We start from the raw sequence: 14,535 nt of genomic DNA on the forward strand, positions 1-14,535 counted from the left end.
ACAAGATGATCATATATTTCTAATAAGTTTTAACTTGATAAACAATGTCTTGCAATACAAGTACTATGTAACACCAAATGTCACATGATCACAACTGAGCCAATGGTTCTCTCTCTCTCTCTCTCTCTCTCTCTCTCTTCTCTCTCTCTCTCTCTTTCTGCAAGATGGTGGGTGACTGTCTCCCAACAGGAAAAGTTTATGAAGAAGATCCGGTATGCAGAGGAAGAGGAGGAAAAGACAGACAAATCCCTCACTTCAAATGAGATTAGGAAGATATGTAAAATGTGAGAAACAGTACAAATTTTTTTCCATTAAGTTTATTGGTACATTTTAGGTATACAATGCATTTACATTCACCATTGGGAACTTGTAACTTTACATGATGTATCTTGGTTCTTATTTTTTCCCCATTCTCCTGCCCTCCCTTCACCCCCTCCACCCCTCCCTATTTACAAAGTCTTTGTTTTCATTTTTTCCTTTTCTCATATTTATTCCTTTTCCTTCTTTCCTTTCCCCTACCCCTCTCACTTCCCCTACCATTTAGACCTTTTCTATTTCAAATTATCAATTATACATTTTGATCAATTTTTACACTTTCAGTTTCTCACACCAGAGAAACAATTTGGTATTTACACGTGTGTCCTATTTGTTTCACTTAAAAGTATAGCCTGCATGTGCATCCATTTAGCTATAAATGTCTCTAGTTTCTCATTCTTTACGGCTGAGTAGTACTCAGTGCAAAGCTTTGTAGAAAATCACCATCCAAATAAAGCTGTAGCAGTGGGAACAATGAATCTGTTTAATGACAACACAATGTCATATTTCTGTGAAATTCTGAAAAGGAGGCAAAAGCAAGTGTCATTGGATAAATTCCTTGTTAAAATTACATGAGAAGACGCTGCCTGCTGCGCAGATGCGAGGACCCGAGTTCGATCCGCGGTACAAAAAAAAAAAAAATTACATGAGAAGAAAGAGTCTATTGAGCCGTTAGATAGCAGTGATTCCATTAGTTAACAGTGAAAGTCACCCTACACAATAACACTCCTCTCTGTGTCCCTCACACCAGCCACAAAGGTTTTCAAAAGTGAGTGCAGGTTAATTTATTTTTCTTTATATTTTGCATTTTATTTATTATTTTATATTACATTACAGTATTATAATTGTTTTTGTATGAATATTTTTGAGTTCTGGAACGAATCATCTGAGTTTCCCTTATTTCTTATGGGGAAATTTGCTTTGTTATACAAGTGATTTGGATTACAAGACAGTTTCCAGAATGAATTATGCTCACAAACCAAGGTTTTATTATGTAAGATTTCCCCTTAAAATACAACAAAATATCAATACTGTTTCATAATTTATCATTTCAAATGTGTAACAATTTTAATCTTGCTTTTAATAAGGGCAAAGCGTTGAGAAAAAAAACAGGTATCACATGCGAAATCATTCCAAAGAAAGGTAGCTAATCATCAGGATGTAGTAAGAGTTTTCCATTTATATGAATACAGAGTAATGATCATATAGTACTCTACGGAAGTATAGGGTGGCAAGTCCTCATTTTCACTCTATTAAGAGCAACTACTTGACAATTGAGAGGTTTCAATTATGGGAATATAAATAACAGGACAAATACTATGTTAAGATGAAAAAAATAAAAGTTTCTAGTTGGAGTTTTAGCCCTGTGTCACAGCAAAAAGAAATAGTGGCATAGATAATGAATAACATCTAATGAAAATTATGCCAATAATCCATGTTTCTCATACACTAAGTGTGAATTCTAAAGTAAAGAGTGAATGAAAAAAAAAAAAGAGTGAATGTATGTACTATGCTGATGAATTCCAATGAGAAAGATCATCTAGGGAAGAAAAGAACTCAATACCGGGTTCTGTAAGAAAGATCATTAAAACCAGTAGCTAAGGAAAATTGATCATATACCTTCACTTTGAATCACTCTGATTTACTTGTTTTCAAATAAGATTACAACTTTAAAAATATTTTAGGGCCGGGGATTTAGCTCAGTGGTTTTGCCACCTGCTGCACAAGCGCAAGGACCCGAGTTTGATCCCCGGTACCAAAAAAAAAGAAAAAAAATGTTAGTACCTTTAGGACATTCATATGTTTAACCACCATGAAAACAATTGAATGTTCCTAAAGATAATCCTAAGAAACCTACAGTTTTTCAAGTACAGTAAATCAATATACTTTTATTCTTATTATTATCCTGATTTAAGAATGTTTCTACATAGATGACATAACCAGTGCTTAAATTGTAAAAGCCAAATAACGAAAAAGTTTATCAAACCACCCAATCAGAAAATTGGAGAAAAATTTAACATTTAAAATAACAGCCCCTGTTCAAGAGATTTTTAAAGATTAAAAGTATAAAATATAGGATTGTATGCTTAAAGAAGGACTATTTACAAATGTTAACTTTAACCTGCTGAGCAAAAGTTTTGCTTTTTTCTCTTAACTTCTAGAGGAGACTGTTGAATGATATTTAAACAGGGTAACTCTGGTGGCTCCTTTTGGGTGCTTACTGCACCAAGATCTTACCCAGATGGTAAAATATTGTTCAGACATTCCACATCAAAATGTTCAAATGGGAAGGGGAACAAGGGAGGGGGAAGGGGAAAGAGAGGGAAGGGAGGAAACATTGAGGAAAAAAGTGAAAATAGAAGGAAAAATGGAAATAAAGCTTTTGTGTATAAGGGGTTCAAGGAGGGAATGGGAAATAAAGAAGAAGCAGAATATATGTACAAGTGAAGATTCCCTATGATGCATGTTATAATTATACATATATATATGTATATCTAAAATGTACCAATAAATGTTTTGCTTCAAAAAAAGAAAAGAAAAGAAAAAAAAATCAACATTTTGGTAAAGTAGCAAGGCATAACAGGACATAGTTGCAATCTCAGATACTGGAATAGGATGATTGAAAGTTCAAGTTCAGCCTGGGAAATTTAGTATGATGTGTCACAAGTAAAAAGTAAAAAGGGCTGGGATAGCTAATTGTAGAGTGCTTGAATAGTATGTATGTGGCCCTAGTTTCAATTCCCAGTTAAATACGTACACACATACATACACATACATAGATACAGGCTTTAACATTTTGGGGGAAGAAAGTGTTGAGGAAATACAGAGAAAATAATGTTTATAAATAAGACTATTGGAACTGAATTTGTTACCCACACATGGCAAGGAAGGATGCCAGGACCTGCAGAGAAGATGGGAAAACAGATTAGCATCTTTACTGACAAGTCAAATATTTCAAGAGTAACACAAGTCAGCAATCTCCAGACTAGGAAATTTAAATTAAGAGTAGGCCAAAAATAGTTCTGCAGATAAGGAAAACGAAGATAAATCATGACTATCTCCACATAATTTATAACTGATACTTTCCAAAGAGATGCTACCTTTGCTTGAGAGGGAACTTGAAAATTGTCCTTTATTTTAATATTTTCCCCTTCAAATGTTGTTATAATGCAAACTTTTATCAGATGATAAAAATATTTTAATTGTTAGATGTACAGATAACCAGCTATGATATTAACAATGAATTCTATGTTGCAAATTTTATAATTTTACTTGTCTGCATTATATGCACATTAACTTACTTAATGTTTCTTACTTGAGCTTATGTAACTAATTTCAAAGGAATTGATAGCTATTATCATCTGGAGATGGAATATATTTTAGGTAGTATTTATAAAATTATAATGTGGAAATACGGTTAACATGTGCAAGGCCCAAGTTTCAGCTCTCAGCATCAAACAAAACAAAGCAAAACAAAAAAGAAAAATACAATAAAACCAAAAATTATATGTTTGCCAATTTTCTAATAAAAAAACTTTTTTTAATAAAAGAAACAGTAATGTGAGAACTCAGAGAACGTGGTGAGTTTGGAGGACGTGTCTGCACCTAAAGAAAAATATAAGTGAAAGCATAAAAAACTCAACCAGGGGGCGGGATTTAGCTCATTGGTTCCACTGCCTGCCTTGCAAGCACATAATCCTGAGTTTGATCCCTGGCACCAAAAAAAAAAAAAAAAAAAGCCAACCAACAGATTTTTGTTTTATTTTTTACTTCAAATTATTTCAATTTCTGTGCTTACATACTGCATTCTCAGCTTCTGTTTGCAATGATAATTTAGTGAAATCTGGTACCAGCATTTCTACCTATTCATCAAAAAATATTGATTCTGGGCCGGGGATTTAGCTCAGTGGTTCCACTGCCTGCTGTGCAAGTGCAAGGACACAAGTTCCATCCCCGGTGCCAAAAAAGAAAAAAAAAGAAACATTGATTCTAAGGCATAGGATATGCAGAGTGCAAAAATTGAAAATATAAGGACACTAAGTCTATACAAGGACACAATTATGTGAGAAGTTAAATGGCAATTCAGGTAGAGTCCTATCTTAGATAGTTCTCAGATTGAAACCAAGAGAATAATGCTATTTGTCTCTCCAGCAGCAAAAGTGAAGGTGAACCTTAAATCTTTCACAAAAGGGAAGAGTAGGGCCTAGAGGCATTTTAAATTCCTGTTCCCTGTTTTCAACAAGGCCTGACAGCAATTTCCCTTTTCCATTAGATCTATTCACACATTTTCTATATGGTTTCTACTTTTTAGACAAAATAACTGTCACTAAAAATTAATATCTGAAAATAACATGGTAATAACTTAAAAGCCTAAAATGTGGAGAAATGAGTTAAATTAAGATAAGAACTAAGTGTCAGGTAACTCCAGGCTTTGGAAAATTAAAATATGTTTTTGGTGTCTTGTGATTTTTTTACCTTATACCCACTAAGGCTGGACATTTAGAAGACTCTAAATGTAAGAACATTAAAATAGATTTGAAATCTTTAAATGTGTGGAAAGAAAATTGAGAGAAGGAAACTGTCAGTAAGAAATGTAGTTTCATAAATGTATAATCACCTGTCCTAGATGGCCAAGGATAAAAGGATGGATCATTATATGTTTACACATACACACACACTCACACATACACACACACTCACACACACAACTATCTTTAGTAAGCAAGTTTGTTTTAAAACACTCTCTGATGTTTGCATGAGAATATTGCCTAATGCATTTCTTACATTGTTAAGAAATACAAGACTATATGTATTTGTGTGTGTTTGTTAAATTACTTCAAGCTGAATTTTAGGGTGTACATTTAACATTCAGTGCATTGTATATATCAGAATGGAAATACTTGAATCATTTTGAAGAAAACAGGTTTTCCTAGCTCCAGTTACTCTTTACCTATACCTAGCAAGAGTATACAACATGGAAGAAAATGACGACTTTCCCTGGCAAGTAAGACCTTTAGTTGCCTACTTCTTGGGAGCTACTGCCAAGGTCTGTAGTATTAGGGCAGGCCCTGCATAGATGGATAGATATATTTCGTCTGGTTTTCATACTTGAAAGCCTTTAGTTATATATATATGTGTGTGTGTGTGTGTGTGTGTGTGTGTTTGTGTTCAACAAGACACCTGGCATGAGCCTCTTAAGAAAAAATGCCTCAAAGTGAAATCTACATTTACATGATTACAGAAAAACCACAAATATCAGAAAATAATGTCTAATGTTCAATGCTCTAGAAAACTTATAGTTCAGAGGGATTTGGACTATGAAATACATGATAATTTCTAAAAAAACATAATTTTTATCCCAAAGAAAGTGTATAGGGGTCTTTCCGGGGACAGATTGGGTGACCATGAAATTTAAACATGTGCACATGCTTTGATTAAAGTTAAGGTCTATTAATCACATGATCCTGTTCACTAACCGGAGGGCAAACATATGATCCAAGCCAACCAATCAACTTTAGGAATATAGAATTGAAATCAAAGAAATTAAGACAGCCTAAGTTTGGTAGTGAAGCTAATGATTTACAACATAGAATGTCTATAGAATAATTAAGAAAGACAGGACAGAAACATCTAGAGGCAAAAAAATGAAATAAGAAAACATTGACAACAGTTCAGTTCTGTGTTAGTTATTTTTTTCAGAAAAAAATATAACAACCCTGAGTTGCAATTCATCTTTCCAACTCTCAATTTGAGGAAAAAAATTAACCTTTTTACTATTCTCACAAAAATTTTCTAACAATTTCCAAAATCATATTTTATTAATGACCCAATAAACATGGAAATTACTCAGAAAAATTCAAGTGAATGTTTAAATAAGAGTTTCTATATTCTAAGCTGCATTTGCTGATAGTTCAACTTAGACTGGTCAAATTGACCATGATAGAATTTCTTTTTCACAAAATATTCTCATTTGAGTATATTGACATGTCTATTTCTTGTGGAAAATACATTGCTCAATTTGTATTATCTGTTCAATTACATTCCTAATTTATTTGTCCATCTCAACTCAGTACTTCATAATGACTCGGCTTGTCCATAAAGAATCAAGCAGAGAAAAAGTAAATATCCAAACTAAGTCACTCGTTTACTCTGAACAATTTGGCTTTAAAATCCTTTCTGAGAATGCAATTTACATGACATAACATTTGTCACTTTGAAAAATAAGTTGTTTAAAATAAGTTAGGATAATTCAATTTGAAATTAATTGTTCTATCTTTAAACAGGGTAACTGCCCCCACTTGCCCCTATCTGCCTCACTTCTCTGTTTTAGGGACGCGCTGTACTCTTTGCAACATAAGTAGTTTTAGACCATTTTCTTATCAAACAATAGTCTCTTGTTTTATGGTAGTTGTATATAGAGTACTTTAGGACTTTCATATACACTACATGGTCTTCAAAAATGGTGAGATTGTGATCATGAATGTTATTATTATGTTGTGCCTGTAAGTTAGAAAACTGGGGACTAGGAATGAAGTAGCTGGACTATAAACAATATTTAATATTGTATTTTTTTATCTTTCTACCTATATATGAAGGATAAGATTATACAGTAGTAGAAGAGGTAGAAAAATTTAAAAATTAGAAAATATGTTTCATGGTTGTGTTAGTTAGAAATACTATATTATTAAAATAAGTATGAGTACATCACCAAACTAAATCACAAATTATATCATCAAAATTCAAAAGAATCTTTTTTGAATATATATCCTAAATTCACCAGCAGAAATCAGTATGTATTTTTAAGTGAATCTTATTAGAATACATGACATTTTGAAAGGCATTCACAATTTAGATGCATACATACTGAATTTGCACGTTGGTTATTTTGCTCCACAAACCTTAAATAGTGAAAAAAAACTTAGTAGTCTCAGTTAGTGGATAGAAACATTTCAATACTTATTCACATAGTGCAAGATCATGAGGAGCTAATGAGACAATGTATAAAATATCTACATAGTTCTTAGGTCATAGAAGCTACACAATATACATAAGACACCTTTATCTGATTAAATATTATTATATATCTACATATTAGTAAAACACAATACATTAATCTACATCATTGATAAACGACTGTACAATCTAGTCTCATTCTACTTTATATAAAATACTTACTAAAGAACTACAAATGTTTTGAATTAATATTTATGTGTAATTAAAATAAAATACTTACTTGTAAAAGTTGTTTCAAAAGCCTCTTAAAGAGAAAATATTGTAGATAAATGCATGTTCTGTTTCATTATGGTAAATAAAAAATAAATATAATAATAAAATCTCCCAAAATAAGTAAAGTACACGTAATTGAGTAATATATGAAAAATATACAAACACAAAATAATAGTATTTATGAAATGCATCTATTATAAAATAAATTTGAAAACTTTATCTTGAATTATACTGTACATTTTTATTTATTATTAATAAAAATAACTATATGCATGTTCCACTTTGATAATGGTTATAACATCTATTGCAGTTGACTAACATTCACAGACAGTATCAAATAACACTTTTGGATGCTTACAATAGACAGATTCGTACTATGTGAATAAATTCGCTATTATTAAATAATCTGAGTATGTTAGAGATGTGTCTACAAAACATTGATCTTTAGTGAGATAACTTGAAGATCAAATGGAAAAGTTATTGATTGTTTTGAAAAAAAAACTTTGAAAGTATTCTCCAAGTAATTCTATTGTAAGAAAAACATATTTTTACATTTAAAGAATATTCAAGCTGTAAATTTTCTAATAAAAATATGAATTTAATATTATGATCAAAGTGAAAATTTTAAATGGTGAAATATTATAACCCTAAAAATACCAACAAATTCCGTAGTTATATGATACCACTATTCCTAGAATTATTATGCATTTTCTTGTACAAATTGTCTTATTGAAACAAAGTGCAGATAGTGAAGTCCTCTCCTCTATTACTTTTTGAATAATAACTAGGAAATTTTTTAAAGGCACCTTAATAGCCTAAGCATATTGGTTACTTAGATATTTTCTTACAAAGAAATCATAGCAGGAAGTGGTATTCAGGATATGATATTGGTAAAAAAATAGGTAAAAATTGATGAAGTCATTAAATTTTCAAAAGTTATAAATTATCCTGTAAAGCTTCACTGGCTGCAAATTAGCCTGTGCTGTAGCCCTCTGCTAACAATCTATAGATCATTTTATTATTCATGAATTTTAGTAATTTCAGGACACCACAGGTCATCTTATGCTCATTTATTTGCTAAACACCTTGTGCTAGTATGCCTATGCTGAAAAATTGCTACTATTTACTCCCCGTGAGACAAGCAAGCAACAAAGTGCCGATTTTGGCCCCAGACATCCAGTATGCCAGGCTGCACATACATCTTGCTGTCAGTGAAATAAATGAGCCCTTAAATTGGCTGCAAAGCTTTAAGAACTGAAATTTATATGTCTAGTTATCAAACAGAAAGTTCAGAACACCTGCCAATATCAAACATAATTGTGACAAACTGTTACATTTTACCTTTAACTTTTCAGTTTTAATACCACAGCTTCATTATAAAGTATTCCACAAAATACCCCGATTCAGCAATGCAAAGCAATTGTGACTTTGTACTTGTCTCTTTTTCTGTGTACATGTGCAAGTGTGTACATGTGTGTATGTGATGATCTACCATTTAAACATTGGACCATCCATCAGCAGATGAATAACATGTCACAAATAGCCAGAGCATCAGAATTTTCTTTGAGCTGAAAGTCAAGTCCCAGCAGATTTGCCAACTTCAGCAGATATTACAGCTTCTTTCCAAATTTCCCTTAAAACATTAACCATATTGACAATAAAGCATTTCAGTACTTTTTAAATTATTTATGAGTTTGATATTGAAAAGATACTATACATTATAAATCCCTGTATGCGTACCTGATGGAGAAAGAACATTCTTTAAGAATTATGTGACTTTAAGAAAACAAAGCCAGGGCTGGGGATTTAGTTCAGTGGTTCCTCCGCCTGTCCAGCAAGTGCAAGGACAGGAGTTTGATCCCTGGTACCAAAAAAAAAAAAAAAGCCACTAGATGATGGAGGCAGAGATTGTAAAGGGAAGGAAAGTCCATAACTCTGATTACTAAGTGGAATAGTAAAATATTTATATTAATAATTACAGTAATGAGAGAAACCATGCCAAATACTAAATATTTTAAAATATTCTTACATGTGTTTTATATTAAATTTTCACTATGACTTCAATTTTAGTGACAAAAACTCGAGGTACAGCCAGGTTAAGTGACTTGCACAAGTCAGTCAGAAATATGCTGCATTGAGGAGCAGGATTGCAATTCCCCATCCTACCTTTACAATACATGTATTAAACCCACTATATTCAATTGCTGAAGAAGTCCAAGAACGAATAAAGCTCAGTTTAATTATACACAATCTATCTTTTTTTTTCCATCCTACACTTCAACATGCACATCAAATGTGATTCTCATAGATACCATACTGACTTGAAAGAAAATATATAGTCTCTAAGTAATATAACTCTTGGGCTGGGGATTTAGCTCAGTGGTTTCTCCACCTGCTGCACAAGCGCAAGGACCCGACTTCGATCCCTGGTACCAAAAAAAAAAAAAAAAGTAATATAACTCTTTTGAGTGTGTTCTTTTACAAGTCCTGTGCTACACACATGTGGGTCAGTCAGTTACTGTGCACAAAATGCAGGAATCAAATGAAGGGTAAAGCAGAAAGTGCTTCACTCTCAGCTTGGTTAAAGAATACGCTTTCCCTTTGCAGTTTGCTAAAAGACACTCTGTTCTGAACAAAACCATAGAGATTCTTTTTAGAAAACTAAAAATAGCACATATAACTCCAATTCCTTTTCAAGTTATAATATTCAATTTAACATTTCTTTACCATTTGAAATGTTCAAATGAGAGATTTGTGAAATAATGCATTGGTAGTTTAAGTGTATACCCCCTATCAATGTAGCTCACAAAAGAAACAAGAATTATAACTTCACTTATGAATTCATTTTGTGTGGAATTTCCAAGGCAAAAGAGTGACTTTAGTAATTCTGATGGAAGAACTATACTTTAAAAATGTATGACACTTCTGCTTTGATTAAATTTTTTTCTGATTATTTTAGATGTTCACTTTTAGATTGGCAATATCTAATGATTTGTCCCCTTATTAGAGAGGAGTGTGATTTGCCTGTCATATATTTTGCTAACTGATTTTTCAAGTCACTCTGTCTTTCACAACATTCATCATGTAAGCTGTCTTTGCAGTGATCTTAAAAAATACAAAATTGATTATTTTAGATTCTGGTTTAACTGCTTTTGTAGAAAATTCACCTTTACTATATACCATCTTGAATTTTAATTTTCCACTGCACCCAGTGCCATGGATTATTTACAATGTCAAGAAAATTTCCTGATTAACTACTCAGTGTGAAATCAACTAATTTATTTCTAATTATTTACCTCCCTTTTCATAAATTCCCCATAACTAAGAAATTTAATGATAGTATTTCTAATAATAAGTGTGATTGATTTCCGTAGTTTTTTTGTAGGGGTGGAGTTTAGGTTTATTATGAAAGAAACATCTCCTTAGGGAATTTAAGAAAGTAATATTCTGCACTGGTAGGAAAGACATCAAAATGTAAAATCACAAGTGTTTTTACTCCAGACCTGTCCCAGCTCCACATGCAGAGTGGAAGGAAAGAGCTGAGGCAAATAGGCAATTCTTTAAAATTAGACTTAAAAACCCTAAAAATTTGATGAAAATCTAAACTTGTTTTGCTTTTTAAAAACTTTATATATCAAAGGTCCTGCTTTAATGACATGTTAGCCCCACCAGAAAGTCACCCCAATATACCTTGTCAGTGACACACTTAAGTTGAGCACCAGGTATGGCCAGGTGTATATGTGTCATTAAACCCAGCCATGAGACTCAGATAACTGCTAATGCTGTGCATTCACCTGCTAAGTGTCCACCTACAGAAGGATGGGCAGGGCAGGGAGACTCTTATATAAGAATGAATGACCTAAAGCCACATGGCCCACCTCTACCCAAAAGGAAATCCTTGTATATAAACCAAATGAGGCACCCAGTGATCGGGATGATTTTTTTCCTTTTAGATGAAAGTTAATCTACATATCCATAAGTAATTTTTTGTTTTTACATTTAGATATACAAATACTACTCTTTGTATTATAAATAGGAGACCAAGCAATAAGAAGTTTTTCTTCTAAGGTAGGGACATCCATCAGTTTACCTATTAGCTTTGTGTCCATGGAAGAGCATGGAGCTCCAAGTAGGGGATCGCCACAGCAAAAGCCCAAGGAAGGGCATTCCTCCCTATCCCCTAAACCTTTCTCCTTCTCTAATTTCTACTTATAATTTAGAAAATAGGCCTTCCCACCAAGAGAAAGATCCTCACTTAACCCAAGTCAAGTCTTTCCCCTTTTGGTCATCTTGAAGAAATAAAACCCCTCCTCCTTTGCTCTTTGGTGAACACATCTGCTCTGTCTGGATAGCAACACATACTGGGCCAGCACACTTGATGAAGAAAAAAGCAGCGGTTGGTTTCCCTACCGATTTCAATGACGGGGAATGAGGGGGTGAGTGGGTGTGCAAAGATTAAGAACTTAATTCCTTTTGTTCTGGCCAAAGAAAGGAAAATTAACTCAGCACAAGGAATAAAAAAGACCTCAATTATTACAGTAATTGAGATACAATGGGGACAAGTAGGATGACTCTATGTTTGGGAAGAGCTGGATTAAGGTGCAGAAGTAGTGGGGCCCAATGACTGGAAGTCTAGTCCATTTAGTTTTTGTACTGAAAGGGCTCATCGCCAGTTTCACTGAGAAAACATGTACAGAAGAGAGCTTTTGCCACTGCTGGAAAAAGGGTAGCAGTCTTCAAAGTAACACTTCTACCTGCCACATTCTGGAAAATGCACTACAATTGGCTACTACAAGAAAAGTCAATGATATCAAAGATTTCATGGACTCTAGTTAAGCAGCAGGCACTGTCCAGGCCCACCTTAGTATCATAAGTGTGAATGTGGTACTAGATTCTCGATGGCCTCCTTAATGTACTTCAGGCCTTCGTGCTAAAGCTAGTGTGGCTGATTGCACCATTCCAGTTCCCAGGAATGGGCTTAGGCTCAAAGTTGCTATCACTCTAAAGTTTTCACATATGTGGTGTGAGATGAAATAGGCTGCCAGGGAGATTCTTTCACAGAGTCCTATTTGGAATTCCAGCTGGGCAGGCATGACTTCAGGGTTTTTCCCCTTAATCTTAACTGCTGCATACAACAGACCTGATAATGAGCCTCTACAGTATCCATGTCATAGGCTTTGTCTGCTCCCACTCCACATAAATATGGACCTTGGGGCCCAGGGAAGCTGTTGAAAGGCTAATCAAAGATTTGCCCATGTTGTCCCCATGAGAGCAACCTCCATTCCCAACCAGGTATGCTGGTGGAATACCATGTCCATTATCTTTACAGGTGTGTCTTAAATCAGACTCTTCAAGCTTCTGATTATACTTGAAAATTTCATGGAATACCAGTTTACTGGGATCTTTGTGAAAGGGGTCCCACAACATGACAACAGAGATAAGGTACATCTCACTCTTGCAGCCTTCAGACTGGAAAATCCTAGAGCCATCAAATTCTACTCAGAAAACTCTTCTGCACATTTGGGGTCACAGTCCAGGCTGAGGGTCTTGCAGGACAGTCTTTCTCCAGTACCTTTAATCCAGATATCCATGGCTTAGGCTTTGTCACCATGAGACAAGGACATGAACATCTACTTGGTGCCTTTGTTCAGGTGGGAACTTGCTAAGGTAGGCACAGAGGAAGATGTTCATTGTAGTTAGCAGGTGAGGAGCAAGGCATGAAGAATGGAGAGGGCAGCATTCTGCTCAGATGTCATGCTCTTCTCACATTTTTGGCTCTCTTTCCTCAGCTTTTATTACGGGTCAAAGATACTTTAAATAAATTTTCAAGTTCATTAAACTTAATTAAAATTCAACATAAACTTAAGGATTTAACATCTCAAAGCGGTAAAGTAAATGGCTAAGGCAACATAATCATCAAGTTTGGAGGCAGTAAGAGCTGCAGGAGATGGAGAGAAGGCAAAGGGAGGATGGCACTCTCTTCCTTGGTTACTGGAATATCTGGTACTCTTAAGCCAAAAAGTTTCTCAGGCCAAAGTTTGCTGGACTATCTTGTCTGTTTAGACTTACTTGTATGAACAAGATTTTATTGCAAAGTCATCCTTCTGCCTCCAGTGACTCATCAGGGACAACTCTTGTTTTCCTATGTTCCATTATAATTAAATTTACTAAACTCCGTTCAGTTACTAAATTTAAGTGTGCCAGGTATTTCTTTCTGGAAACTCATTTGGATGGAGAATATTCCTATGATGTTTCCATGTTTAGAGATAATAGTAAGAACCTGAAAAACTAAGTTATTTGCTAAAATTCTGTAATTTGAGGAACATTAATTTAAAAAATATACTTCAAAATATTATTTCTTCTGTTGAAATATAAAAATAGAAATTTTAAGGGCCAGGGATTTAGCTTAGTGTTTTTGCCTCCTGCTGCGCAAGTGCAAGGACCTGAGTTCAATCCCTGGTTAAAAAAAAAAAAAAAAATTAAAATTTTAGAAAACACTTTCCTTTTTAAAAATTTTCATGGAATTTGAGAAAGAAAAAGCAAAAAGGAGTAGGAAAAAGCAAATACATCTATTTATTAATCTATTGATCTATATATTTATATTCTGCAGAAGAAATTCTGACAAAAATTGGACAATTTTTAGGCTATCATAATAATATTTAGTATGCAAATCACTTCTTTTTTTCAACATGTTATGTAGCTCCAGAGATTCATATTCTCTTTCAGTTATCATGTGCTTTGATTGCATTTTGTTGGTAACATCATATAATCCTTTTACATGCCTTTTAAACATTTGCATATCTGTGGAATGGGGTAATATTTGGTATTAAAAAGGAAGACAGGGCCAGGAATTTAGCTCAGTGATTTCACCACTTGCTGCGCAAGGACCCTAGTTCGATACCCAGGACCCCCCTGCCAAAAAAAGGAAGATATCCTGCAACAGTTGAAAACTTGGATCAACCTTGAGAACTTTATGCTAAGTGAAATAAGTCA

The 14,535-nt window shown here is 33.8% G+C and overlaps 1 pseudogene; it reads right to left on the minus strand.

The window, feature by feature from the left end:
• Positions 1–12,459: 12,459 nt before the first annotated feature.
• LOC101711999 (glutamine synthetase pseudogene) lies at positions 12,460–13,229 on the minus strand (annotated as a pseudogene).
• Positions 13,230–14,535: the final 1,306 nt, after the last annotated feature.

Source organism: Heterocephalus glaber, unplaced genomic scaffold (genome assembly GCF_053883595.1).
Source record: "Heterocephalus glaber isolate CG9 unplaced genomic scaffold, H.glaber_assembly_v1.0 deba00001666, whole genome shotgun sequence".
Lineage (NCBI taxonomy): Eukaryota > Metazoa > Chordata > Mammalia > Rodentia > Bathyergidae > Heterocephalus > Heterocephalus glaber.